The sequence below is a fragment of the Ictidomys tridecemlineatus genome, chromosome 2 (genome assembly GCF_052094955.1).
Source record: "Ictidomys tridecemlineatus isolate mIctTri1 chromosome 2, mIctTri1.hap1, whole genome shotgun sequence".
Lineage (NCBI taxonomy): Eukaryota > Metazoa > Chordata > Mammalia > Rodentia > Sciuridae > Ictidomys > Ictidomys tridecemlineatus.
In genome coordinates this window covers 76726476-76752304 of record NC_135478.1, presented here as the reverse complement: position 1 = coordinate 76752304, position 25829 = coordinate 76726476, and the positions used below count along the sequence as shown (strand labels likewise).

Sequence of the window (25829 nt, the reverse complement as noted above, 5' to 3'; positions counted from 1 at the left end):
ATCCCAACACGGTCACACCCATTTTCAGCTGGGGACACAGAGACTCAAGGAGGCGAGGTCAGTGGACGCGGCCAGTGTTGTTGTTTATTTTTGTTGTTAGAGGTGACCTTCACTGTAGCCGGGGTCCACCAGGCTACTCCTGCCCCCCTCACCTCCCTCTCTCCAGGTCCCCAGGCCTCTCCCTCTGCTGGTGACCTTTCTCCATGCGACGCTTCTCCCAAGGCCACCCACACACCAAGGGCCACCTGACACATACCGTTCCCAGTCATCGCCCCACTCAATGCCCGGCATGCAGGGAGCACTTAATAAGCGCACGCTTCACATTACTGGCACCCTAGTGTATTTATTGGGCACTTACTACGTAACAGTGCCCAGCCTTGTCACAGACTGTCTCACGTATGGCTGCAGCTCTGCAGTGGGGGGGGGGTTCCTCTGGCCCATTTTACAGATGAGGAAACTGAGGCTTTGGAAACACATACAGCTTCAGGTCATTGCTGTTGTCATTGTTATAAATTAGAGCACCCAGTGCCCAGCTCAAGACGATCCGGTTTACAATTTTTGACTTTCATGATAATGCCAAGGCAATATGCATTCAACAGAAACCACACTTCATATTTTGAATTTTGGCCTTTTCCCAAGCTGGGGATAGGTGCTTGGATCCACTCTCAAGATGCCGGGCAGTGGCCTCTGGCCACAGTTCCCAGCCAATCTTGGGATCCTGAGGCTGACTGGGGCACAGTAAATGCATTTTTAACCTACAATACTTTGAACTTTGGGTTTATCTGAACACGACTCCATCAAAAATCAAGGAGTGCCCAGCGGCTAGGGAGGCTGAGGCAGGAGGATCCCGAGTTCAAAGCCAGCCTCAGCAAGAGTGAGGCTCTAAGCCACTCAGGGAGACCCTGTCTCTAAATAAAATACAAAATAGGGCTGGGGATGGGGCTCAGGGGTCGAGTGCCCCTGGGTTCAATTCCCAGTACCCCCCAAAAAATCAAAGGGGTTGCTTGTGGTTCCTCCAAGTGTTCATTCTGCGCTTTGAAGCCTTCCCTCTAGCTCCCTGCCCTGCAGCCTCACCTATTCTGGGACTCAGGTCCCCGGACTCCACCACACACACACACACACACACACACACACACACACAGATGCACTTACACCACAGACACACACACAGAGACTCCAGTGGAGGAGGGTACTTATAGTCTCCAAACCCATCAAAGGATGGCCATCAGCATGTTCAAGGAACTCCTTCCTGCAAACCCCTAAAGACAGCGCCCCCCACAGGAAGGTGGGGAAATGTCGGGACAGGCAATGTCCAGGGGGGTGTCTCCCAAGCCCAGGCGTCGGACGAACCCAAGGTCAAAGAGCTGCCAAGGACGAGCACAAGGTGTGCAGCCCAACCCACCAGGCCGTGGCAAGAAGGAGAAAGCAGGAGAGTCCCCGGCTGCCCAGGAGGGCGCACAGACACCGTGTCACATCGTGGGTCCCTGTGGCCACTCCTGAGAGAATGTCCAGGCCTGGGTCTCGCAGCAGGTCTCTACCTGCTCGTTGCTGTAGAGGGGCTTCTGCCGCTGCCCCCAGGAGCAAACCCTCGTGTGACGATTCCTGCAAAAGGATCTACCAAGGAAGCAATCCCAGAAAGCCCTCGGGAGCAGAGAGCCAGGGCTGTTGGGCAGGAGGCCAGGGAGGGGACCTGCAGAGGCCCACAGACGTGGCCCTGGCTCAGCCCCACCACATCGGGACCACACAGCCACATCCCCGAGGCCGAATCCCGACTTCCTCGCACCCTGTCCTGGGGGCACATCCCCAGGGGCTGCCCGGGTGCCTGAGGTCATCCCTCCCAGCCTGTCCCAGTGCCCGCTGTCAGGGGCAGGAGTCCCCAGGGAGGCCAGTGCCTGCACAAGTCCCTACAGTGCTCGGGCAGGCGGCAGACGGGTCTGCCGGTGGCTGGATGCTGGCAGCCCCTGAGTGTCCACCCTGGCAGAGGGGACAGGTGACTGGGGTGAGTCCCCACCTGGGGATGTTGTGCCACTGTTCAGAGGACCACATGCACACGCAGCCACATGGAGCCCTTTAAAAGCAGCAGGGGGACAGGCACGAGCCCCTGAGAGCGGGAAATGCGTTGGAGTCGTGGAAATGCACGTTCTAAGACCCCAGCCGGACGACAGGACGCACCGGAGCAGTCCTGGGACAGAGGACCACAGTGGGGCAGGGGACAAGCTCAGGGGCTCCTGGAGGCTGCCATGGAGGTGAGGTGGGAGTTGAGGTTGGAGGTGAGATCGGCGGTGAGATCGGCGGTGAGGCCAGAGGTGAGGTCGGAGAGGGTGTAATGGGGTCAAACCCCCCTCCTCTCCCGACTGCCAGAGAGACCCCAAAATAACAGACCCCCGCCTCCCTGCCTGGGTTCATGCTCAGGTGGCGCCCAGCCCAGAGCTGCCCAGGCACAGGGCCAAGCGGGTCCTCTCTGCCGTCAGGGGATGAACTTGGACTTGGACAAACCAACAGCTCAGCCCAAGGCGTCTGAGAGGTGGCCTGGCCCCAGGACCTCCCCAGATGGGGACAGGAGGCCACCAGGCCGTGTCCTGACCACAACCCCACCACAGACTCCTGCAGGGACCCAGCGCGGACAAGGTCGCCACCGGTTCCCCGACACCGAGAACAGAAGCCCAGGCGGATGGTGTCTGCTCCCTTCTCACTGAACAACCTGCTGGTGGCCGTCACCGCCCTCCAGCCGCCCGCCCAAGACTTAGGGGACGAACCTCAGCCCAGGTAGCGCAGGACCCGAGGAAGCTCAAGGTGGCAGGAGCCCAGGGACTGGCCAGACCCCCTCCTCCTTGGCCTCAGCCCCTGTGGAGCCTCCAAGAGCAGGACCAACCCACCAGGGCTCCGGGTCTGCGTCACACAGACGGGGCTCCGGGCGCCTCTGGTTTCCCTCCAGTCAGTGGCCCGAGGGGAGATGGCCTGACCAGGTGCCACAGAGGCCCTTCTGAGGCGGTGGACCTTCCAGCCTCCTGCAGGCACAGGAGGGGCCTCCGCCCCTGGCCAGTGGGGACGCTGGGACACGGCAGGCCACGGAGGGAACGTGGCCTCGGCTCATCTTTGTCACTTGGATGGACCCTGACCCTAACCCTGGGTCACCCCTCACAGCCGCCTGGTGAGCGTGAACCAGCTTCCTGCGAGCTGGGCTGACCTGTGTCCCCATGGGCTCAGGGGACAGTGGGGCCAAGGCACATCTAGGCAGCAAAGTGTGACTTCCATTTCTGCCTTATCCTCCCCCTGGCCCCCTTCCTCCGCCCACTTCTCGTTGGACCCCTCGGTCCCCCCTCTCTAATCCTGTCCCCATCTGTGTCTCAGCCTCCTCCTCCTCCCGCCGTCCCCCTCCCCCTCCGTCATCCCCGCAGCCCTCCTGGCTGAGAGCCCCCGGCCCTCACTGCCACCCACTCCTCACCTGCGAGCCCCCCAGCTGTGGCACCACCTGTGGGCCTTCCCTCCGCCGTCGCCCCCCCCAGCCCAGCGACAGGCCCCAGGCTCAACCCCAGGCCTCATCAGGGCCGTGGGCGTGGGAGCCCATCAGGAGGCTGGAATCCCTCTCCACTGTGCAGATGGCCTTGTTTGGCCTGGCTCCTGTCCCCTCTCCCCCTTCCCCACGGCCCTCCCTGACCGTCTAGCTGGGCGGCCCAGACGCCTCTCCCCTGATTCTCTTGGCCTCCAAAAAGCTATGGGGAGCCAGGACGCCCCCTGAGGATGTCCTATTTTGTAGCTGAGGAAACCGAGGCCCCCAGGAGGGTGATGCCCCCCCCCCCAGGCCACAGAGAAGGGAGACATTGTCCATCGTCTGCACGGTGGACCCCAGAGCCTAGAACTAACTGTACCCGCATCCCACCCGCCAGACAGCTGTGGCTCGGGATGTCCGCCTGCTGCGTGGTTCCCTGGAGGGTCCCCTCTCCCACCTCCCACCCTCCAGGGCAGAGGGCAGGGGCCCCCGGCTCCCCAGATGGCCGTGGTTGCCATCCCTGGATCCCCAGGCTCTGAGCGATGTCTAACCTGGAACCCACACAGCACCAGCAGATGTCCCAGCCGCAGCCCTGGCTGCCAGCCCCGGGACAGAATTAGCTCCATGTCGGGAGAAAATGTCCTCCTCGCTCTCACGCCCACGTGCGGGAGCTCGCACTGAGTCACCGGCCGAGCTGGGAGGCACGGGCTGTCTGAGAGGCCGCCCCACTTTTCCTGGGCTTGGAGGGGCCGAGTTTGAGCCCAGGACCTGAGGACGCGGAGGCCAGGAGAGCCTGTGCTCAGGGGCCAGGGGACCCCAAGACCTCTTGCAGCTCTGAGCACAAGGATGCAGGAGACTCCCCAAGGATCCAGCCACCGCCTGGCCTGCCACCCGAGGGTACCCCTCCCCGAGGGGTGAGAGCTTTCCTTCCTCGCCAAGGATCTCACCAGAGAGCCACCGCCTTCCTGCCCTGTGCCCTCCAGGGTCACCCAGATGCCAACCCCAGAGCCTCCTTGCCTTCCGACCTCTAATTCCAGCCTCTCTCTGTTGCACACCGCTGGGCCAGAAGAGTGCGTGAAGGGGCCCACGGCTTAGCCACAGAGGCACCCTCTGGGACCCAGTGGCCACGCCCTCTCCCAGCCCTTCAGCCGAGGGAGGAAAGTTCTCCTCGCCATGGCTGGACCTGGACACCAGGGCTTTTCCGCTCCTGGCCACCCCATAAGCCAGCACTGGGTGATCACTTTCCTCCTCCACAGACCCAGGAGTCATGAGCCCACTGACCCTGGACTGAAACCAAAGCCGAGCCCAAAGAAACCTTTCTTCTCTTCAAGTTGCTTTATGTCAGGTATTTGTGATAGTAACCGGAAGCTATCACAGGACAGATCTTTCTAAAATGCCAACCACCTCACGTCAACCACTGGCTAAAATCCCTGCCTACCTTAGTGCTGAGCTGAGGCCTGACCCCAGCCCCAAAATGACCCCTGAGCTGCAGCAGGTTCAGAGGTAGAGTGCAGACACAGACACCTCTTCCAAACTCAGCCCGGTTATGGCATTGGCGATCGGGGACCTGTGCGGCCATCTCCCCAGAGCCATTCCTAGCCATCAAAGGCCCCCAGAGCCAGTATTTGGATGGACATCTCTCCAGGCCAGAAAGCCACTCCAGTCCCCAAGAATGCGTCCAGTTCTCAACACTAGGCATTATCTCAAGGGCCAGGCCTTGTACAAAGTCGCCGGGCAGACGGCCCAAGCTGCTCCCCATAAACACTGCCCCTGCCCCTGGAGGTGGACAGTAAACACAATTCCTCCCCTGCTTATGTCCCGCCGGACTGGGAGGCCCAGAGCTGTGTTCAGCTAATCCCCTGAAGTCCACTCTGGGTCCACTCACGCCATCACACAGTCCTGGGCTGTGTATTCGGCACAGATGGAAGGCGGCAGCCTCGGGTGCTCCCGTGGGCCGCTCAGGATGTGGTCTGCGGACACTGCGGGAGGCCCGCCTGTCCCCAGCCAGGAGCCAGCTGGTGGCACACACTGGCTGTGCCACGCCAGGGTGCTGCAGGTTTGGAGGCTGCGCCTGAGGGGTCCCGGGTGCCCCTTGAGCAGCTGTTGCTGTCTCCCCAGGCCCAGCCCAGCCTCCTTCAGGGCCAACCACCAACCTGCACCGATACCCCTGCAGAGGCACCTTCAGGGACCTGGGAGGTGGCAGGAAAGGAAATTCCCCGACAAGAGAGCCCCAGCCTGCCTGGGAGAGGGCGGAGGGAACCCCCAGCCTCCGCCTCCTCCTTCGCTGTCCCTTGGTCCAGTGAACATCCCCCCAGGCCCCTTGAACTCACTCCTGACCCCGGCCAGGTGGACCCTGCACCCTCCATCAGCAGGGTTCACTGTGCACAGTAACCACCAGAGTGAACCATTTTGTTGAACACCTACTATGTGTGCCAGAGGTGCAGAGACACCACCTCACCCAGGCCCCAGGGATCATGCCCACTCTTCAGCCGCTCTAGAGTTGAAGGGCCGAGGATCTCCCCAAGGTCAAGGCTAATGAGGAACAGAGGTGGAACTGGAGCCCAGATGGAGAGGGAAGAACCTAGTGCTCTTTCTTTGACTCTTCCCAGTCTCTACTTAGCACATGGCCTTAGGAATATCTCTGACTCCTTGGAGCCTCATCTACAAAACAAGGAGGTTGCAGTTGATGATCTCAGAAACTCCCTTCCAGCTTTAAAAGATACCATAGTTGAAGGACCAAGTGTCTATTCCTAGTTTGTGCTGGGGGAGGGGGGGCGGGGACCATAAATACACAGCATGACTGGGCTCCATGCTGTGTGACCCTGGGTCAATTGCTTTGCCTCTCTGAGTTGTAGTTGAACCGCCCATAGAATAGTCATAATAAAACCTTCCTTGCAGGGAGGGATCTTTGGGGACCCTTTGCAGCTCTAAAACCCCTCAGAGGGTCAAGGTTAATTTACAACCCATCCTCTCCCCCACGACCCCATGAGCAAGGTGGGCTCCTTGCTGACCACAGCAGTTTCTATGAAGCATTTTCACACTTTGTGTCAAAGTCCCTCAGGAGGAGCCCAGCAGCCATCCGGTCCTTCCCTGGCTGCGTGGCCTCCGGCCCCCCCTGCACCCCTCCAGCCCCGTTTCCACTTCCGGGACCTGCAGATCACCTGGCATTCCAGGAAACGGCCTTGCTGGTGTCCCTAGACAGACAGCCAGGCCTTGGTCAGGTCCCAAGTGATTCCGCGACTCAAATGAAGGCACTTCACAGATGAGAAGACTGAGATTCCAAAAAACTCAGGATTTTCCTCAAAGTTACCCAGGGAGTCAGTGAGTGGGCAGAACAGGAGCTTCAAGCTGGACCTCAGCCTCCCCTCCTCCGGTTTGCCCTGGAATCCTGCTCCATCACTCGGAGTTAGTTTTGCATTCAGCCACCAGCACCTCCTGGCTGTGTGACCTTGCATAAGTTACTGAACCTCTCTGGGCCTCAGGCTCCTCCTCTCTACCCTCCGTCTCCAGGAGTTATGAGGAACCAGAAAACACGGCTCGCCGTGGCCACAATCACTGTGCTGGCACTACAGGAAGGAGAAGTTCTGTCACAGGATGGAAGTCACGTGTGCTTCCACGGCTCCTGGGTGGAATCCGCTGTTTCAGGCTCCAAGGAGAACTTGGCAGTGCACAGGCCCCTCTCCTCGTGTCCCATCGGCCCCATCACATCTGGCCAAGGGCGTCCCCACTCAGGCCTCTTGCTGGCCGCCCAACAGAGGCCACCTTGTTCCCAAGGCCCGCGGCCCCGCCAGGGCAGGAAGTGGGCTCGGCAGGGGCCCCGGAGGCAGAGAGAGGCCCGGCACCTCCTCCTGGGAGAGGTCGGGAGACAGAGGTTCTACTGGAGGCCCCCCCCCCAGGCTGACTCAGGCCTCCCGGAGGCTGGGCAGCTTCCGACAAGACAGGCTGGACGCGGGGCTGGGCTCCAGGCCCAGGGATGCCTCCTTCCAACCCGGTGACCCTCCTGTCCCCGCTCCTGTCCCCTCTCCTGCCGCCTTCCTGGAAAGGGACGAGAAACCGCGCCATCCACGCGCTCAGACGCCCCTGGAGAAGCCGCTGGTGGCCACTCTCTGTGTGCCACCTCCTTCCCAGATGCTATGGGGCTGAGGTGACCCACCCCCGCCCTCCCTCAGGGGACGGGGGTGCAGGAGCAAAGGACAGCATCGTCAGGGCTGTGCCATGCCACCTCAAACCCTGACCCAGCCGACCGGCCCTCCTGGACCGCACACAGGGTGGGTGACCAGTCCCCAGCCCTGCCTGTTGTCCCCTGGCTCTAAGGGAGCAGTCGGCCGCCGTTTCCCGCGGCCCTGGGCCCCTCTGTCCGGGAGGACAGGTCACCCTGGCCGCGGCCTCCCTGGCCTCTCTTTGTGGAAGTGAAACGGTCCGTGAATTAGTCACCCGTGTCTCCCGTGTGGCTCCTCTGGCTGCTGAGCGTGTGTCCCTGGCTCTGGGCAAAGCCGGGGACGGTGGCCCGGGAGACGAGGAGGAGCCCGGAGGGGGAGGCCGCAGCTGAGCCTCCGTGGAGGATGGAGAAGACCTTTGCCAGATGGAGCCACCGAGGAAGAGGGGTCCCCGCGGAGGGGACCGTGCACGTCCCCACAGAGGCCTGCGGAGTGCGGCTGGGGTGCGGGGGGATCTCAGAGTGTGAGACCCCCCCACGGGACCTGAGGGCCATCGGGGGCCAGTCCTGGGGCAGCTCCTGACCAGGGGGCGATGGGGAAGCCGCACTGGGAGGAGAGACGGGGACAGCAAGGGGACTTGGTGGATCAGGGAGCTCCCTGGAGGGTCCAGGAATCGGGTGTCCCACCCTGTGGAGGGAAGGAGGCGGCCCAGAGAGGGGGGCCTGGCCATGAGCAGCAGCATCAGGCCCTTCCCCTCGGCCAGCCAGGATGGCCTCCTGGGAAGACAGGGAGGGGTCACTGTGGGGACCCTCGGAGCCCAAGTCCCTCCAAACCAGCCCATTCCCTGTGCTCAGGAGCCCAGCACTGGGGACATGGTGACCAAGTGCCCGGAGGCCGCTCTGTCACGGGACCTCTGCCCGGGTGTGCTTTTCACAAGGGCCCCTCCCCGCTCCCAGCCTCACGGTGGACTCAACGCGGGTCAGGCCAGGCTTTCGGCAAAGTGACACCAAGAACAAAGAGCCTCAGTGGGCATCCTCGCCTCCTGGTGTCCCGACAGCTCTGCCGTCATTTCCAATTTACAGATGGACAAACCGAGTCTCTGGGAGCAAGCAAGTGGGGTTGCCGGCCAGTGTCTGGTGCCCTGAGGGAGCCCAAGGCCTGTGGTCTAAGCCAGAGCCCAGCATGATCCTTTGCTGTTTGAAACATCCCGGTGAGCCAGGTGAGGTGACACACGCCTGTCATCCCCGCAGCTCAGGAGGCTGAGGCAGGAGGATGGCAAGTTCAAGGCCAGCCTCAGCATCTTAGTGAGACCCTAAGCAGCTCAGTGAGACCCTGACTCAGTAAAAATCCAAAAACGGCTGGGGTGTGGCTCGGTGGGTAAGTGCCCTGGGTTCAACCCGCTGTACCCCCCACCAAACATGCCCTCTGCCCCCTCAGCACCAGCCGGGTCCTAGGGTCCAGGGGCGAGAGGACGGGAACCAGGAGGCTGTGATGACATCAGGCAGCACCCCGGCCCCATCTGCCCCCCAGGCCTCTACGTGGACCTTCCAGGTGAATCTTCTCATTCCCACTTTTGAGGTGCAGAAGCTGAGGCAGAGAAAAGTGAGGGAACTGGCCGGGGACCCCACAACTAAGGAAGGATAAGAGTGGGATCAAGACCGGGGGGCCGGCTCTGAGGTCCACCTCTTCCCAGCCCTTGACTGTCCTTTGGTCACAGTCTGTGACCTTCTGCACCCCTCTTCCTAGAGCCCCCGGTGACCCCCACTCACCCAGAGCTTGCGGGGGGCCTGGTGGGTCCTGAGAGACCCCAGTCCCCACCTGGCCAGGCGCAGGGCCTTGGGCGGGCGGGTCTGGCCCCTTGGCATCCCCTGGCCCTGGCCCAGGCAGAGCATGACAAATGTCCTGTGCCGCTGCCAGCGACCAGGCTGGGGTAGGAGGTCCCACCCACCCTGTTCCCAGGCTCCTGCCTCCACCCCTGGCCACCTATTCCCAGGGAGGCCCAGCCCTGACCCGGGAGGGGTCCTGCTGGGAAGCCGCTGCCCCGCCCCGCGCCCTGGTTGGCCACCAGAGGAAATTCCGGAGCCTGAAGAGTTGTTGTTGGAGAGCCCAGGACAGGCCACCACCCTGGGCCAGAGGAAGTGGGGCCCAGCGCCCGGAGCTCCCGCCTGGCCCCCGGCTGGCCGCGTCCCCCTTGCTGGCTGAACTGCAGCCTGGGTCCTGGGGGCCATCACGCAGGCAGGTGTGTGGAGTGACCCGTTGTCCAGTTTGAGGGGATCGAAAGGGACCCCAGGACAGGTGGGTGGCTCTGAGGACCTCCGAAGTCCTGTGCTTCTGCGGTGGGGGCAGTTCGAACCCCCCCCCCCCCCCACGGAACGTCTAGAAAGGCTCCGGGCATCAGAAAGTGCTTCCTTCTATTTTGTTAAGGAAACGGAACTTGGACAACCTGCACGTTCATCTCAGGCCTGGTCCGGCTCCCCCTGGGTCACACAGGACACACTGCCCGCCACCGCCCACCCTGCCCCTGGCTGGGGCCACTTCCTCCCTGTGACCTCGGCGGGCACTTCCTCTCCTGCCCTCAAGCCCCCGCCCGCGGCTTCCCCAGGCCCGAGCTGCCCTCCCAGGCAGGGCCAGCGCCCAGGGCCCGTTCACTGACTCGCTCCAGAAGGGGACGGTGGGGGACGTCCGCTCGCACAGGGACCGTGAGCTAAAAGTGAGAGTAAAAGGAGGAAGGGGGACGTGGGTGGGGACAGAAGAGGAGCCAGGACGGGGAGGAAAACACGCAGACGATAAGCAGAGTCCCCAGGGTTCACGGTGGGTGGGTGGGTCCCAGGCGGAGAGCGCGACACAGGTCAGCAGCTCCTGGCTCACAAAAGCCCCCTCTGGAAAAGTGCACCACCCCTGCTGCGGGGAGCAGGAGGACGTCCCCCCGGGGTCTGGGCACAGCCGTCCACGGAGCTGACCCCTCACAGCCCAGAGTTCCCAGGTGTCCCCGGGGGACGCTGCACACACCATGACTGAACAAGACGCCTCTCTGTGGACGGGACAGGCCTGGGGGTGCCAGGGGAGAGGGACGCTTCATTTCAGCCTTGACATGCACAGGTAGGCACTGCTGGCTGCGTCTGAAGAAAGTTCCAGAATATCTCAAGGGCAAGTGCTCTGACCTGGTCACGCTCCTCATGGGGGGGGGGGACAGGCCTGGGCTAACCCTCGCTGGTCTGTGCGGGGTGAAGAGAACACAGGACCCAGGTGTAGAGTCCCGAGCAGGACCACCCCCGCTACACCTCGTGTCCCGCCACACACTCTAGGCCTGTCCCTGTGGCTCTCAGTGCCTGGGAGTGTGCAATAAATCACCGTTTCCTGAATCCCAGAGGCCCCTTCCTCTGTCCCTGAGGGGGGCAGGGCTGCCCTGTGTGTTACCCTGTCCACTCCCTAAAGCCGGACCCTCTGCCAACATCCTGCCCTGTGACATTGCGCTCCTGTGAGTAGTAGGGACGACTGTGACACCCATTTGACAGACGAGGAAACTGAGGCTCAGAGACCTGCGACCTAGGGTGGCAGTTGTGTGCCGGGAGCTGCCCAGGAGTCAGCGAGGCAGTAGGCTCTGCTCGGAGGGCTCCTCTGGGCACCTCCATCTCCCAGGTGCAGACACAGAGCCTCAGCTCACGGATAGAAAGGGTGGCCTCCCAGGGCCCCTGCGGTTTTGGCTCAGGAAGGGACACAGGACGCCCACATGCCAGGGTCAGCTCTCTCCAGTCCAGGCTCGTGAGCTGTAGACCATGGGGAAAGCGACTTGGCCTCTCTGGGCCTCGGTTTGTCTCGTCTTTACAGATGAGAACCTAGAGCCCATAGACAAGAGGAAGGAGGCCAAGCTAAAAGGAGTCTTTTCCCCAGACTCCCAGGAAGACCCAACGGAGCCACCCCAGTGCAGACAGGCGGAGCTCCAGGAAAGGCACCCCACCACGGAGGCCCCCAACATCTTGGATGCAGGTGGGGAGCATTTTCTGTTGTATTTGCATGTTTTTAAAAGCATGAGAAGGACGGGCAAGGATTTCCAAAATCCCCAGAGACCAGAGACCTCTGAGCTGAGCATCCAGACAGGAGGGGCCTTGGCTCTGGGATGGAGCTAGAATCATCCCGGCGTCAGGTCTGCCCACGTGCTGGTCACAGGAGCCAAGGGACGCTCATCAACGGCTTTGGTGGGTTCTAACAGGAAGAGGAACTGCTTGTTTGTTTAGGGGCACTGGACATTGAAGGCAGGGTGCTTCCCGGCTAGGCCACATACCCCCAGCCCTTTTTATTTTTTTATTTAGAGACAGGGTCTCGCTGAGTTGCTTAGCACCTTGCTTTTTCTGAGGCTGGCTTTGAACTTGCGATTCTCCTGCCTCATCCTCCCAAGTCTGTGGGATGACAGGCAAGCTCCACTGGGCAGTAGAATTTTTGGCTTTTACTTAGCCAGTTTCCTGGGGATGGGTACTTAACTTCTTTCTGTCCCTTACTGTTACAATGTCTTAAATAGCAATAGTGCATGTGTTACAGTGTTACGGTTTACCCCACCATTTTTCTGGAGCATCTTAGAAGAGTCTCGTGTCTTTATTTTATTTTAATTTGTTCTCTATGACAGCAGAATGCACATGTATCACACATGTAGAGCACAACTTTTCTGATCTCCAGTGCCCTCATCCTTTACAATGAGCCAAAGGGGCTTCACCCCCGTGTTGGATGAACGCTGTATTAAACCATCCAGAACCTTCTCCAGGGCCTACCCTGTGGATCCCCTGAGCTGGGCCACGCCTGCAGTCAAGGTCTCGCAGGAATCAGGGAACCGTGGTTCTCACCCAGCTGTGGGAGCTGTTCCCGATCCTGACCCTCAGTGTCCACATTTACCAAGGGAGACCACAGCCATGCCCGGGGTGCTGTGGGACCAGGGATCATCCACACGGCGGATGGCCACCGGAGGGTGACGTGCGCCCGAGGCCCCTCCTCGACCGCAGGGTGGAGCTGGACTCTCTAGGTTCCCAGAGAGGAGGTCAGCCAGGCTAGAGGACGGAGCATGTGACAGAGAACATGTGACAGGCCAGCAGGCAGGTGTCAGTGTGGTCCCCAGTCCCAGAGCTGGCGCCCGAGCCCTGGGGGAGCCAGTTCTGGGGGTGGCTTGGCAGACAAGGGTAAGCCACCCGAGCAGCCACCAGCTAAGAACCGCCTCTGCCTTTATTTAGTCCTAAACCGAAACAGCGATGGCATTCCCCGGGCACTGGAGAAAGCCGTCCCTTCCACAGACTTGGCCCCAACCTTCCTGGCCCCTCGGGAAAGAATCCAAGGGAATTTTCCACCCAAGGCACTAGAAGAACATGTCCTGGCAGAAGGAAGGGTCCCACCCACTCCTGGGCAGGAGTCCCATCCCGTCCACCTTCTTCGTGGTACTGGTGGTCCTCCTGGCCAGCCTCCCTGCGGGGCCAAGTGGCTGACAGAGGAGCCTTTGTCTCCCTCCTCCTGGTCTCTTCGACCTTCTACCAACAGCCCTGACCTGTGACGTCCCTGCTAGTGCTGACTTCAGGGACCCCTTGAAACCGCTGCTTTGCTGAGACCCGGGAACCTTCCCTGTAAACCCTTGGGGTCCTCCCAGCCCTCACTTCTCCTCCCGACCACCCCCATCTCCCAGGTGAAGAAACTGAAGCACAGAGGCATCAAGCAACTTTCCCAGAGTCACACAGTTTAAAAACAGAGACACCAAGACTTGAACCCAAAGCCTTGTTCAATGAGTGATGGTGAAGGGGGCAGGCTCTGAAGCCAGACCACCCAAGTTCAAGTGCCAGTTCTGCGACACCATCCCTGTGAGACTTCTGGTTTGCTTGATTTCTATGTCTCTGTTTCCCTATCAAACGAAGCAGTAATAGTACGTACTTCATGGATATAATACAGGAGGGAGGTAAACTGGAAGAGCAGAGCACAGGACCCGTGATAAAGCCTAAGTTCATTAGTATTATTACTATTATTTATTATTATTATTATTATTATTATTATGAGTGTGATAATGAATCTTATCCAGTTGCACAAGCGGTACAGTTGTGAAGGAGCTTGAGGTTCTCAAACCCCCATCTCGTAGCTTTCTTGCTGACATGTATTTTGGAGGAATGTGTGATTACATGGTTCTCATCCATAGTTAATAACCTTACTGAGCACGTATTACCTGCCAGGTCCCGGCACAGGAGCCAGGAACACAAAAATACAGATCCACTCCCATGACCCCGGGAGCCAGGTGGGAAGGCAGAGGAGGGATGATCAGGAGAGGGATCCCAGGGTGCTGGGGGACACATGGGCATGGCATTGACTCCAGCTCTGAGTCCGAAGGCCACTTCAAAGAAGGGACACCTGATCGGCAGGTGGTTGTCAGGCTGAGGTCACAGCAGAGCCCAGAAGCTCTGCAGGATCCCATCATATGGATGGAAAAAGCTCTCCTCAGCGGAACTGGGATGGGACATTCTGATGGTGAAAAGCCAGGCAGCACATGGGGCAGAGGCGGAGGTTCACCAAGAACCTCTCGAAATCCTAAAGGGGAGGCACCCTGGCCAACCCCCCCCCCGCCCCCCCCTTCCCGTACCCAGGAGATGTACAAGTGACCTGTTGGCAACGCCCACATCCTCTAGCTCCGTCACACCCTTTAGCTCCACCCACATCCTCTAGCTCCACCTCTCTAGCTCCACCCACATATTCTAGCTCCACCTACACCATCTAGCTCCACCCATATCATCTAGTTCCACCCACACCCTCTAGCTCCACCCACACCCTCTAGCTCCACCCACATCATCTAGCTCCAACTTTCTGGCTCCACCCACATCCTCTAGCTCCACCTCTGTAGCTCCACCCACACATCTAGTTCCACCCACATTTCTAGCTCCACCCTCTAGCTCCACCCACATATTCTAGCCCCACCCCTCTAGCTCCACCCACACCCTCTAGCTCCACCCACACCCTCTAGCTCCGCCCACACCCTCTAGCTCCGCCCACACCCTGCTCCTCCATGCATTCTGCAAGGGAGTGGAAGCTGGACCCGAAGCTCCCACGCAATCGCATCCACAGAAACAGAAACAGTCCAGAAGCCAAAAGCCCCAGCAGAGCTGCCCATCCGCCAGCCCCAGGGGACATTAGAAGCAAGCATGCCATCGCCGTCCTCTTTGCTGAGAATCGCCCTCTGCCAAGCAGGAGCTGCCTGTCCCTGACTAACCTGGGGCACAATCCCTCGGGTTCCAGGGCTCCAGGGGCCAGGCTGAGGCCAGCCTCCACCTGAGGCCACATCTCGGGTTGGCTCCCTCCCTCCCTCCCTGCCGTGGTTTGGAAATGGGGCTTTTCTTCCTCAACTCAAGTTGAAGTTCGTTCCTCAAGAGGAGCTGGGAAGATGGGGTGTCTGAAGGGGGCTGGGGTTCTGCCCTCCCAGGGATCCATCCGCCAGTCCCCGGGCAGGGCAGCGACTTAGCGGGTTGTCTCGGGAGTGTCAAGGCCTGGAGGTGAGCGTCGCACCCTCCCTGTCCCTTGCCATGTGATGCCTGCCCCGCCTGGGGACTCTGCCAGCAAGAAAGCAAACAGATGCGGCCCCCTGACCTTGGACCCGAACTATGAGCCAAGACAAACCTCTTCTCTACAACTGACCCAGACGGTGGGGTGGTATTATTAGTAACAGAAAACCGACTCGGAGCCCTCCCCGCTTGGGAGCAGAACTAGGCGAGTCCAAATGGGGGGACACGGGGTGCCCAAAACTTGATAGTTTTGCCCTCACACACCTAAAACCACACAGAGGACCCAGATCAGAGCCCACCACAGGGCTTCTCAGAACCCTTTTTTACTCATTCTTTTCCCCCAGGAGACTCCCGGGTTCTGGGAGGAAGGCCATCTTACTGTGCAGGAAACCTGTCCTAGCTGCCCAGCTGCAGACACAACGGGACAGTTGGACTTAGTCAAACAGCAACTTCCCGAACAGGATGATGGTTAAAGCCCCTGGGGGTCAAACTCTGGCTCGGCTGCTGGTCAGCTGGGTGACCTTGGGCAAGTTCCTCCACCTCTCTGTGCCTTTCCTTGAATACAAAATGCAGAGACAAAGGGATAAAAAGAGCCCCTCCCTCAGACCTGGTAGTCCATGAATTCCCCACCCCAAGTTTTCTCCAAATGAGCCACCCAGACAGGAGGCCAGGGACAGAGAAGGCACCCTTCCAGGAACTGACTCAAAGGGCCACAGTATTTTAGCTCAGATGCACAATAAAGCAAACCAAGTGTATGTCCTCGAAATATTGTATATGGTTTAAAAACAAAGCGCAGGATCTCAGCATCATCTCAGCTCTCCTTTTGGTTTCCCCGAGGTAAACAGGGCTCCTGCGGATGCCCCAGCTCCTGCTCCCTGCAGGGGGAGGGGGCGTCCCTCTGCTGGAGGGGCCCATTTGTCCAGTCCCTCCATGAGCAAGTGTCACCAGCAGCCTTGATGGGACAGGTGCGGACGGGGAGCTGAGGGGTACGAGACAGGTCCCCTTCCAGAGCTGAGGCCGTGCCCATCCCAGCGCCCAGCTGTCACAGGACACTCCAGGACCCTTCCGCTGGGGACAGGCAGGGTTTGGCCCAACTGCTGGGCTCAGCCTCTGGAAGGCTGCAGCCCGTACTCAATAAAGAGAGAAGAGGAAAAGGAGGAGGAAGGGCCAGGAGGGACAGAGGGGTCATGGGGCGGGAGCACAGGGACAGGCCAGCCAGGCCGCCCCTGCTGACCCGCACCGGGCCATGCTCTCCATGCCGTGGCCAGGAGACTCCCCAGGACCCCCAGAGCCCCCTCAGGAACTCAAGGGTCTGCAGATGTCCCAGGATTTCTACCTGGCACCCGAGGGGAGAGACATGCCTTCTAGATGGTTCCAGAACGTGTCCCAAGGGTCTGCCTTGGGCCAGGGCTCCTTCTACATTACCACCACCCTGTCCTGATCACTCAAGAGGATGCAGAATACAGCCCTGGTTTCTAGGAACTCGCCCCTCAAAAGACAGAGACAAGCCAGCACGGGGGCGCACGCCTGAAATCCCAGCGACTCGAGAGGCTGAGGCAGGAGGATCGCAAGTTTGAGGCCAGCCTCAGCAATTTAGTGAAGCCCTAAGCAACTTAGCAAGACCCTGACTCTAAATAAAACATAAAAAGGGCTGGTAAAGTGTCCCTGTGTTGAGCCGAGCCCAGCTTGCCTGTCTTTTCTGTGTGTGTGTGTGTGTGTGTGTGTGTGTGTGTGTGTGTGGATGGTTTCATTTTATCCTTGTTACATAGCTCACGGCAGATTCTGCCACCACTTTGAATTTATAAGCGAGGAAACTGAGGCTCAGAGACACCTTCGCAGATCCAAGATCACCCAGCTGGAAATGCGGGGACTCGGGATTCGAACCCAGGTTTGTCCAACTGCAAATCCCCAGGAGCCCCGCCAAACAGGAAAAAAGCTCAAGTCATTATCTCACTGATAAAGATGTCACAAGTTGGAGCATGAAGGGCGTCCCCTCTGGCCCTCATTTCCCTGCCCCTCCTTCAGGGCTGTCCCCTCCTTCACACGCTTCCATGGGGGGGGGGTAGTGTCCCTTTCATAAACAGTCTGTGGCCATCGGCCTGAGGGTGATGGCCCAGGGACAACCTTGGCAGTAGGAAGTGGCGCTAGGCAGGAGCCCCACCTGGACACAGATGGTGACATCTACCTGTCCCTCCAGGAAGATGAAGCAACACAAGGGCTCTGGCAAGCAGAGCCCCAGGCACCTCTGGCCTCCAGGCCCCTGGGACATGTGACCTGCCAGAGCTCGGGCAGGGCTGGAGTGTGGAGTGACCGGGGAGCGCGAAGGACAGCCAGCCCTGGGGACGGAGAAGGCGCAGGGCCCCGCCTGCCCATCAGACCACAGAGTCCTGCTTCTGATTTCCTTCACACCCTTGGTGTGTCACGGGAGGAGAGGGGACAGTTGAGGAGAGGCCCCTTTAGACCAGACAGGCCCCGGGGCCCCAGGAAATGCAAGGCTGGTGACTCATGTCTCCCTGATCCCTGCCATGGTCTTTGGCCAAGGCAGGAAGAGGAGGGGAGGCACTTGGGACAAATCGAGGACAAGGGCATTGTCCACAGCTGGCCCCTCTTCACCTGCGGTGGCTCAAGAGTCCTGGGGACCCGGTCAGGCCAGCCCCTCCCACAGAGGCCGTGCTTTATTTGGGAACCCCAACTCCGGCTCAGCAGGCCCTCCTCTGAGCCCCCCGACGTCCCTGAGAGGAAGGTCCTTTCCTGGTGGCTCCTTGGCCGTGGGGCAGCCTTCCCAAGGTCAGCCCAGAGAGAGCAGGAGCAGGGCCAGGGGTCAGCCAGCCCAGGGCTGCTGCGTCGGCCGTCCCCCTGCAGAGGAGCCCTGGATTCCTCATGACCCTGACCCCGGGCAGCCCAAGAGGCCCCTGGTGAGCCCGGTTGTTCTAGAACACACTGGAAACCACCCGGCTCCCTGAGGACCTGTCCCTGCGTCTGCCCCAAACCCCCCACGGCCTGGAGGCCGCCAGAGCCTCTAATGTCAGCGAGGCTTGGCCTGGGTACCGAGGCTGGAGGCCAGCCTCCTCCTGCCCGTCCAGACTCCACAGATGCCCCGGGGCCCACCAGAGAGGCCACCCTGAACCAGCTCCCGTGAAGCCCAAAGCAAAGGCCAGGTTCCCTCCCAGCCTCGGTGCCCACGTCCGTCAGCAAGTCCTTAGAGCAGCAGGACAGAGGACCCGCCATCCCCCAGACATGAGAACCACTGTCCCCCCCACCCCAGCTGGCCTCGGGGGCCAGACAACCCGGGAGACAAGCCACAGAGCCACACACCCTCTGTTGACTCGTAACTGCAAACTCAATTAGCTTGGGGTCGTCTGGAATCTTCCATGGCCCCATGTTGGAGTTCAGCACTGAGTCTGGGAGGGCCAGGGTGCCCTCCAGGAAAACCAGGAGCTCCAGCCCTCCGGAGCCAGCCGCTGGGAGCTCCCAGACCCTGCGGAGCCCCCGCTCCCTCCTGCCAGCCCCGGCCTCCCGCCCTGCCCACAGGACACCCCACGCTGTGGTGCCCCCACGTCTCCCGGCCAACTTTCCTCCAATCACCCCCTTAACCCAGCTCTGATCCCCGAAAGCTCCAACCGTCTGTCCCTGTAGCCCTTGGCGAGCTAAAGGGGCCTCAGTTAGTGCAGACAACAATCAGCCCTGGGTCACAATGGCCCTGTGTGCGAGTTCCCTACTGAATGAGTGGAATGGGCAGGGGCGGTCAGGACCATGGGCACCGTCCCCCGACTCCTGACCTGCAGGCCAACCTTCTGAGCAGACAGGACCCCCTCCGTCTGCCTACACGCCATCTCCCACTCAACTGGGGACTCTCGGGGACAGGGTTCATTCCTCCCGGTATCCCATGCTCGTGGCATATAGTCGGTGCTCAATAAATGATTGACATGAATGGAGGCTCTCTTCTCTACAGGGTCTCACGCTCCCTTTCTGAGGCTCAGCTGAGAAACGGGAGTGTGCGCTAGCTCAGGCGTGGCCACACTTATCTCAGGCGGTCACTGTCACCCCCAGTTGGTATATTATCTTTAAGGACTGACTGTGACATCTCCCAAAACATCCCTGTCCTTCCTACCATGAAGAGGGGGACTTTGCCGCTCTTCCCCTGGTTCTAGACTGGACTGGTCACTTTCCAGGATGGACAGGAAGTGGCAGAAGCGATACCCAGCTAGTCCCAAGCCTGAGTCTCAAGAGGTCAGGCAGCTGCAGATTTGGCAGAGCCTGAGCACCCAGGTAGAGAGGGGACGGCAGTTCCCACCAGAAGACGGGGAGGGGGAGGCGGGGGGGGGGGGGAGACCTGCATTGATCCAATCCACTGTCAGAGAGCTCAGCGGGTAAATGGTCTCAATGATGGACGCCCAAGGCTGGGGCCAAGGTCAGGCCTGACCACCACACGGGAGGCCGGCCCAGCCTCTCTGGGTGTTCACACCCGTGTCCATTCTGATGGTCAGCGCTCTGTGGAACCGAGTGGGAGAATGGCCAGCTCAGCTCTCAGAGCCCAAGTCCATAAGGCACGTGGGTGCAGATCACAGTAGGAGGTACCCTGACAGACAGGCAGAGGAAGGCACCCCCACCCCAAGCCCAGCAAAGATGTCTGCATTCACGGAGCATGCACATGCAGGGCCAGTGCCCAGGTGTGCCCAGGTGTGCCCAGGTGTGCCCGGTGCAGGGCCTGCCCTCCCCCATGCTCACCCCCTCCCGTCAGCTCCCTGTCTCTCATCCCTGATTTCCAAGGTGGAGAATCCCTTGTGCTAGTTGTTTCTTGAGCCTCGCTCTCCACCCACCCACCTCCTTGCACAAGTGCTGCCCTCAGCAGGAGGTCACGTGCCTCAGGACAGGATCACAGAACCCAAGTCAGGTCCTGAGAAAGCAGAACTGATTCCACCCCTCCCCCCTGCCTGAATGGCAGCTGGCGCCTGCTGACTCAACCTCTGGGCTTCCATCAATGCCAGAGTATGTGTGAGGCTCAGGAAAGCCAGGTCCACGGTGCCCCCCCCCAGGGCCCCAAGGACCTGCTCCAGCCTGGGGACCCAAAGTTGCAAAGCACCAGATGCCCCCAACCCAGACTGGCAAAGACAACTTTCTCACTTTCCTGAGAAGGATGATAATGAAATGCTTTCTTGGAGCCGCCGTGGTGCGCCCAGGGCTCTGTGAGCGTTAGATCACTCCATCCCTCCACAACCTGGGGGAGGAAGCCCAGGGTGGCAGGAAGTCAGGGGGCTGCATTCTAGAGTGGGCCCCAGAGTCTGTGACAGTTCTGGGACCGGGTAAAATGACTGCCCCTTGGTTCCGTCCAGCAGTGGTGCAAGAAATTCTACTCTTTCTCAAGAATGCTCACGTCCATTACTCCAAAAACAAATGCAGACACACCAAAGACAAATGGATCAACTGATTTCCTGACACTGCCTCAAACCTGAGCCCAGAAGCAGCACAAAGTAGCTGCCAACCGTTACCAGGCCCTTTCTCTGCATCCCAGGCAGGGCCCAGTGCCTCCCTCTCTGCCATGGATCTAGAAAGAGCCCTGGAGGGGGAAACAAGATGCAGATCTTCATCCCACCGAGAGACCTGGGACTGTCACTCCCCTAATCAGAGCCTCACTTCCCTCATTTCTAAAATGGGAACAAATATAACTGCTCAAGGTCCGCAAGGGCACGAACCCCACCTTTCTTCATGGGGTTGGTCCTGCGGGGGCCCGACGCACAGCAGGCGTTACTGAGTGTTTGTTGAGTGAATGAGGAAAAGTCTGTTGCAAGATTCTCCCTCAAGGGCCAAGGGTCAGGAAGCAGGGCTGAGTCACTGAGTTTCCTATGTCACTAAAGTCCTCGTCCTGCTATGGGCTGTCCACACAGGAAACGCTCCCAGACACCCACGGTGGGCCCAGCCCAGCCGAGCCCCAGCCTCACCCAGGACCCCAACCTGCCCCCGCCCACCGGCCTTACTTGTTTCTCGTGGCCAGTGGCTGTAATACTGTCACACAGGACTTCCCCAGGCCAGGACAACCACCCAGCTGCCTCCCCATCAGGAACTTCGGCCTGTTCTGGGAACCCTGCAATAATCTTGAGCTTCGGCTGCCCTTGTGCCCGGCCCTGGGGAAGTCCAGCCTGGAAAATCTTTACCCTGACCACAGGCACACACACATCTATGCACGTGAATGTTCCGGTGGAGTACGATTTTCTGAGTTCGAATCCCAGTTCTTTTATTTAAGAGCTGTGTGACTTTGACAAAGTCCCTTTACCTCTCTGAGCCTCGTTTTCCTTATCCATAAAGAGGCAGTGATGATCCTGAATCCTTTCCAAGCAAGATCAGTGAAACAAATGATGGCTATAAAAACTTTCAACTCCATAAATGTAAAGCACTCATTAAAATTGTCATCCTTGGTTTGATTTTTTTTCCCCCCTAGTAGGGAGAGAAAATAGCCATTGTACACGTTCTAGAGAAATTTATGATTAGGGGCCTGAGAATTGCCTCCTTTGCAACTCGATTGGCCGCAAGCCTAGCTCTCCCAGGAGCAAAAGGGAGTCTGCTACCCCAGCCCAGGTGTTAGGACGTGGACATGCCACTGTCACTCTCTTATCGGCCAGTCCAAGGAGGTGAGGGGGCCACAAGATGGGTCACTGAATTACCATGAGGAAGAGGAACACCCTCCATTCAGAAGCACCTGCCCTAAGCCAGGCACAGTGTTATGCACCTGCAGTCCCCACTGCTCAGGCGGCAAGGCAGGAGGATCAAGGGAGCCCAGGAGTTTGAGGCAACATAGAAAAAAACCTGTCTGAAAAGGTGGGATGGGGTAGGAGGGGTGAAGGAAACAAAAAGAAGAGTAAAAAAAGAAACACCTGCCTTATAATAAGCATGTCTTGCTAATGCCATTTATGTGTCTGGGCCTATTTGTTACTGCAGACCACCTTAACTAATACAACCTCCCTATTTATAGATTAAATGATTATGACCAGATACAGGGAATACCTTGCCTTAGTTCACACAGCAAGTCTAATAAAGGTCTAGAAGCTTGATCTTTAGATCAAGTAAAGGAAGTAGATTTCCCGTTTTCAGCCCACCCCAGAGAGTTAAGTGATTCTTGGAGGTCCATCAGAAATGAGAGGCGGGTCGAGTGAGCTGCAGCCTGACGTGCTCCATTTTTGTTCCAGAGTAAACTGTACCCCCTTTTTTATCTGTTTTCAAGTTGCACCTCCCAGCCAAATTTCATTTGAAAAAAGGCTTCTGCGGCTTAAAATGCTTTCAAAGTTCCCCTCGCTGGGGGCTTGCTAACATGATCCAACTCTCTGTGGTGCCATAAGACAAAGTTTCACTTCTTCTCCACCAAGCCTCCCAGCCTCAATTGCTGACACAGAACATTTGACTTCACAGAAACACAAGGGTATTTGCTTAGAAAGGGAAAAAGAAACCCCTGTGCCCAGCAAAGAATCCAGGAACCTGGAAAAATGACCAAAAAAAAAAAAAAAGATATTCAAGTACTCTGGTTCTCAAGTTTTAGGGTGCTCCCATCTCCCCAGGAGTTGGTCCAAATGCAGACACCAGTGCCTCACCTTCTGAGATTCTGATTTCAAACTCTAAACTCTGAGAAACACTATCAATGATTCTTATCCAGGTCGCCTGGAGATCACAGGGCAAGATGCTCTGAGTCTAGTTCATAGCCTTGCAGAGGCAGCATTGGCTGCACAGGCACAGAGAAGCCAAAAGAGAACAAAATAGGCTTTTGGTTTTCCTGCATGTCAGCGAGAATCTATGAACTAATCATCTATTTTAAAGAAGTTAATAATCTATTGTAAAAAATGTATATTTTTTTCTTATTTATCTATTTATTATTTATTTATTTTTGGTACCAGGGATATTGAGCCCAAGGGCATCGAAGAACGGAGCCTTTTATTTATTTATTCATTTAGAGACAGGGTCTTGCTCTTGCTTAGGGCCTCACTAAGTTGCTGAATCTGGCTTTGAACTCATGGTTCTCCTGCCTCAGCCTCCTGAGCCTCTGGGATTCCAGGCGTACACCACTGCACCCAGCTTCATTTCTGTTTGGCTCAGGTGAATGTTACAGGTCTAAACAGCATGGTAGTATGAAAATGATGACAAGAAGAATAATGAGTACCTGGATTTGTTTGAACAGGATTCAGAATCTATGACATCCTGGTGCTAAATGAAGTAAGAGTTCAGGCAACGAGCGTATTAGTTTCTTGTTGGCTGCTATAACAATAAGTACCACAAACTGAGTGAGCTAAAACAGCACAGATTTGTTAACACTACCTACCTTACTGCATGACAAGCCGCTGCGGGGTGCTGTCCATGTATGGTCCCATTGAATCTTTATAGTTATCCTACAAGATAGCTACTATTTGTAGCCCCATTTTATAGATGAGGGAACTGAGGCACCAAGGTAAAGGATAACTTGCTTCTGTCACTCACTTGTCAGGTGGCCAACCAGTTCAAACTGACCCCTGCAGCACAGTGCCTGATGGTGTCTTGTGAAGAGAGAGCCTCAGAACCCCCGTCTGGACCTTGGTCTTCTGCTCTGTAAAACAGGTGTGTTCCTGCTACCTTTATTATAAAGCCATGATGACTCAAGAGAGTCATCCTGATAAAGTGGCTTGCAAACAGAGATGTCAGTGAGTAAACACCTCAGAGATGGGACTTTAGTCCAAACCCATTTTTCAGATGGTGAAACCGAGACCTGGTTACTCCTTATTCAATCAATGCTCTTCCATGAACCTAGCATGGGTCAAGTTAGTTCTTGCACAAGGGACTGAGGACCCAGAGAAAGTGATACTGGAGGTCTCCAGGAGCTCCCAGGACAACAGGCAAGACAACTGGACTTTCCACCTGAGCCCCAAAAGTTCAAGTTAAACCTTCCTTCTTAAGAAAATGCCAAGCCACCCCCTTCCTGCACCAGATGCAGCTCAGCACGAAGTCATCTAGAGGTGTCTGTCCTTCCAGAGAGCAAGAGCTACAAAAAGGGTTGCTCTTGAGAAGGAGGCAGGTGTGCAGAAGGGGAAGTCGGGCTTTCCTTAACAGAAAAGAAGGCCAGGCTCTCCTTGGCCGCTTCCTCGCCCTGTGACCTCAGACCTGTGATCTGGCCTCTGCGAACCACAAAGTGCCGAGCAACCCAACTTCCATCCAAAAGCAGCTAATAGATCATTGGAATGTGTTGTCTATTTGTAATTTGGCCCAAAGCTCGTTTTTTCCATGGCTCCTCCCCTTTAAAATGCACCAGGATGAGGCGGGGAGGGGGGGGGTGGAATATTTTCAACAGAACACACTGGCACAGGGATCTTACCCTTCATATGCAAAGAACTCCTAAATATCAATAAAAAGAAACACATGTTCCCAGGGGTGGAGAATGGGAACAGAATTGAACAGGATAATCAAAGAAGAGCGAACCATCAACATTAATAAGAAATGCACATCCATCGAAGCATCTGGATAAGAGTCTCAGGTCCTCAGGACCAAGGGGTGGGTAACTGAGATGTGAGAACCCTGCACCCAGATACAACGCCATAGAGACTGTGAGCTGGCGCCACCCACCAGGACGCAGTTGCACCCCTGAAAAGGGGTCCCCACGACAAACACAAAAGATGACCCACTGGGGAAAGCGTGGCACCTTCAAAATAATGACAAATCTACTGCAGAGCGCTCAGTGAGTCCCCGGGCCCCTTCCCACGCAGCCCTCAAAATGAATGTTGGCAAAGATAGAAATGATCTGCACGGAAGTTCAGGGTCGGTGGCTGAGGACCCAGCAGGCTTCCCACCCAGATGGTGGGAGATTCTGTGCGGCCACACGTGCATGGGGTCCCCATCCCTATAGGACGCTGTTGTCCCTGCTGTCGTCGGTTGGTAAACAGCAGGCGTTACTTTTGAAATCTGAAAATGACCTCAAAACTCTTTGCCTGTAGACAAATAGTAAGTTACCAGGAGATCGGAACTGCTGTCCCCGCGGTCCCCTCCCCTGTCCCTTTGCAAGACGTCCAAAAGCCAGCCTGATACCTTCTCTCGGGGCTCCGTCTTCCCGGGGACACTTGTGTCCCTGGCTTCCTCCTCCTGGTCCCAGGGCTCTCGGTCCCTTGGCGACCCCCGTAGAGTCCCCCAGAGCGCAGCCGCCCCCACGAGGCTTCCCGGAGCCCCGCTCCGTCCCGAGCTGCCTGCTCGCCAGGGCTGCTGCCCTGAATGGGACAGCGACAGGGACCAGGGCTCAGCCAGAGAAACAGCTGGAGGGAGGAGAGGGAGGAGGGGCAGGAAGCGGCCTGCGAGGGGAGGGCGGGTCGCCAGCTGCGGAGCGGGGGCCGCCGCGGAGGCCGCCCCTGCCCGCGGGAGCCGTGGGTGGCAGCTGGACCCGGGCGACCCGCCCCTGGCGCAGCTGGGAGCCCCGCCCACCGTCTGGGCGCTAACCGGGAGCAGATGCAGCCCGGGCTGCTCCCTGCCAGGGACCCGCTGCGGGGCCGCTTCTGTCCCCACTCAGGGCTTGGGCCTCGGTGCGTGCTGTCCCCCCACCTGGGAACGGCTCCTGCCCCTCTTGGTGGCCGGCACAATCTGGGGACCCTGGAAGGGGGCGCTGGGAGAAGCCAACTCTGGAGGAACTTTGGAAGTCTTCGGTTCCTCCTGGGACCTGCCACCCAAGCCCCGCCC

The 25829-nt window shown here is 58.3% G+C and overlaps 1 protein-coding gene across 1 annotated transcript in view; it reads right to left on the bottom strand.

Moving 5' to 3' along the window:
- Cmklr1 (chemerin chemokine-like receptor 1) overlaps positions 1-25549 on the bottom strand; it is a 36419-nt gene extending 10870 nt beyond the window's left edge. The window contains exon 1 of the mRNA XM_078038977.1: positions 25191-25549. The gene's annotated coding sequence lies outside the window, so the exon portion shown is untranslated. The remainder of the gene's footprint in view (positions 1-25190) is intronic.
- Between the last annotated feature and the right edge of the window lie 280 nt (positions 25550-25829).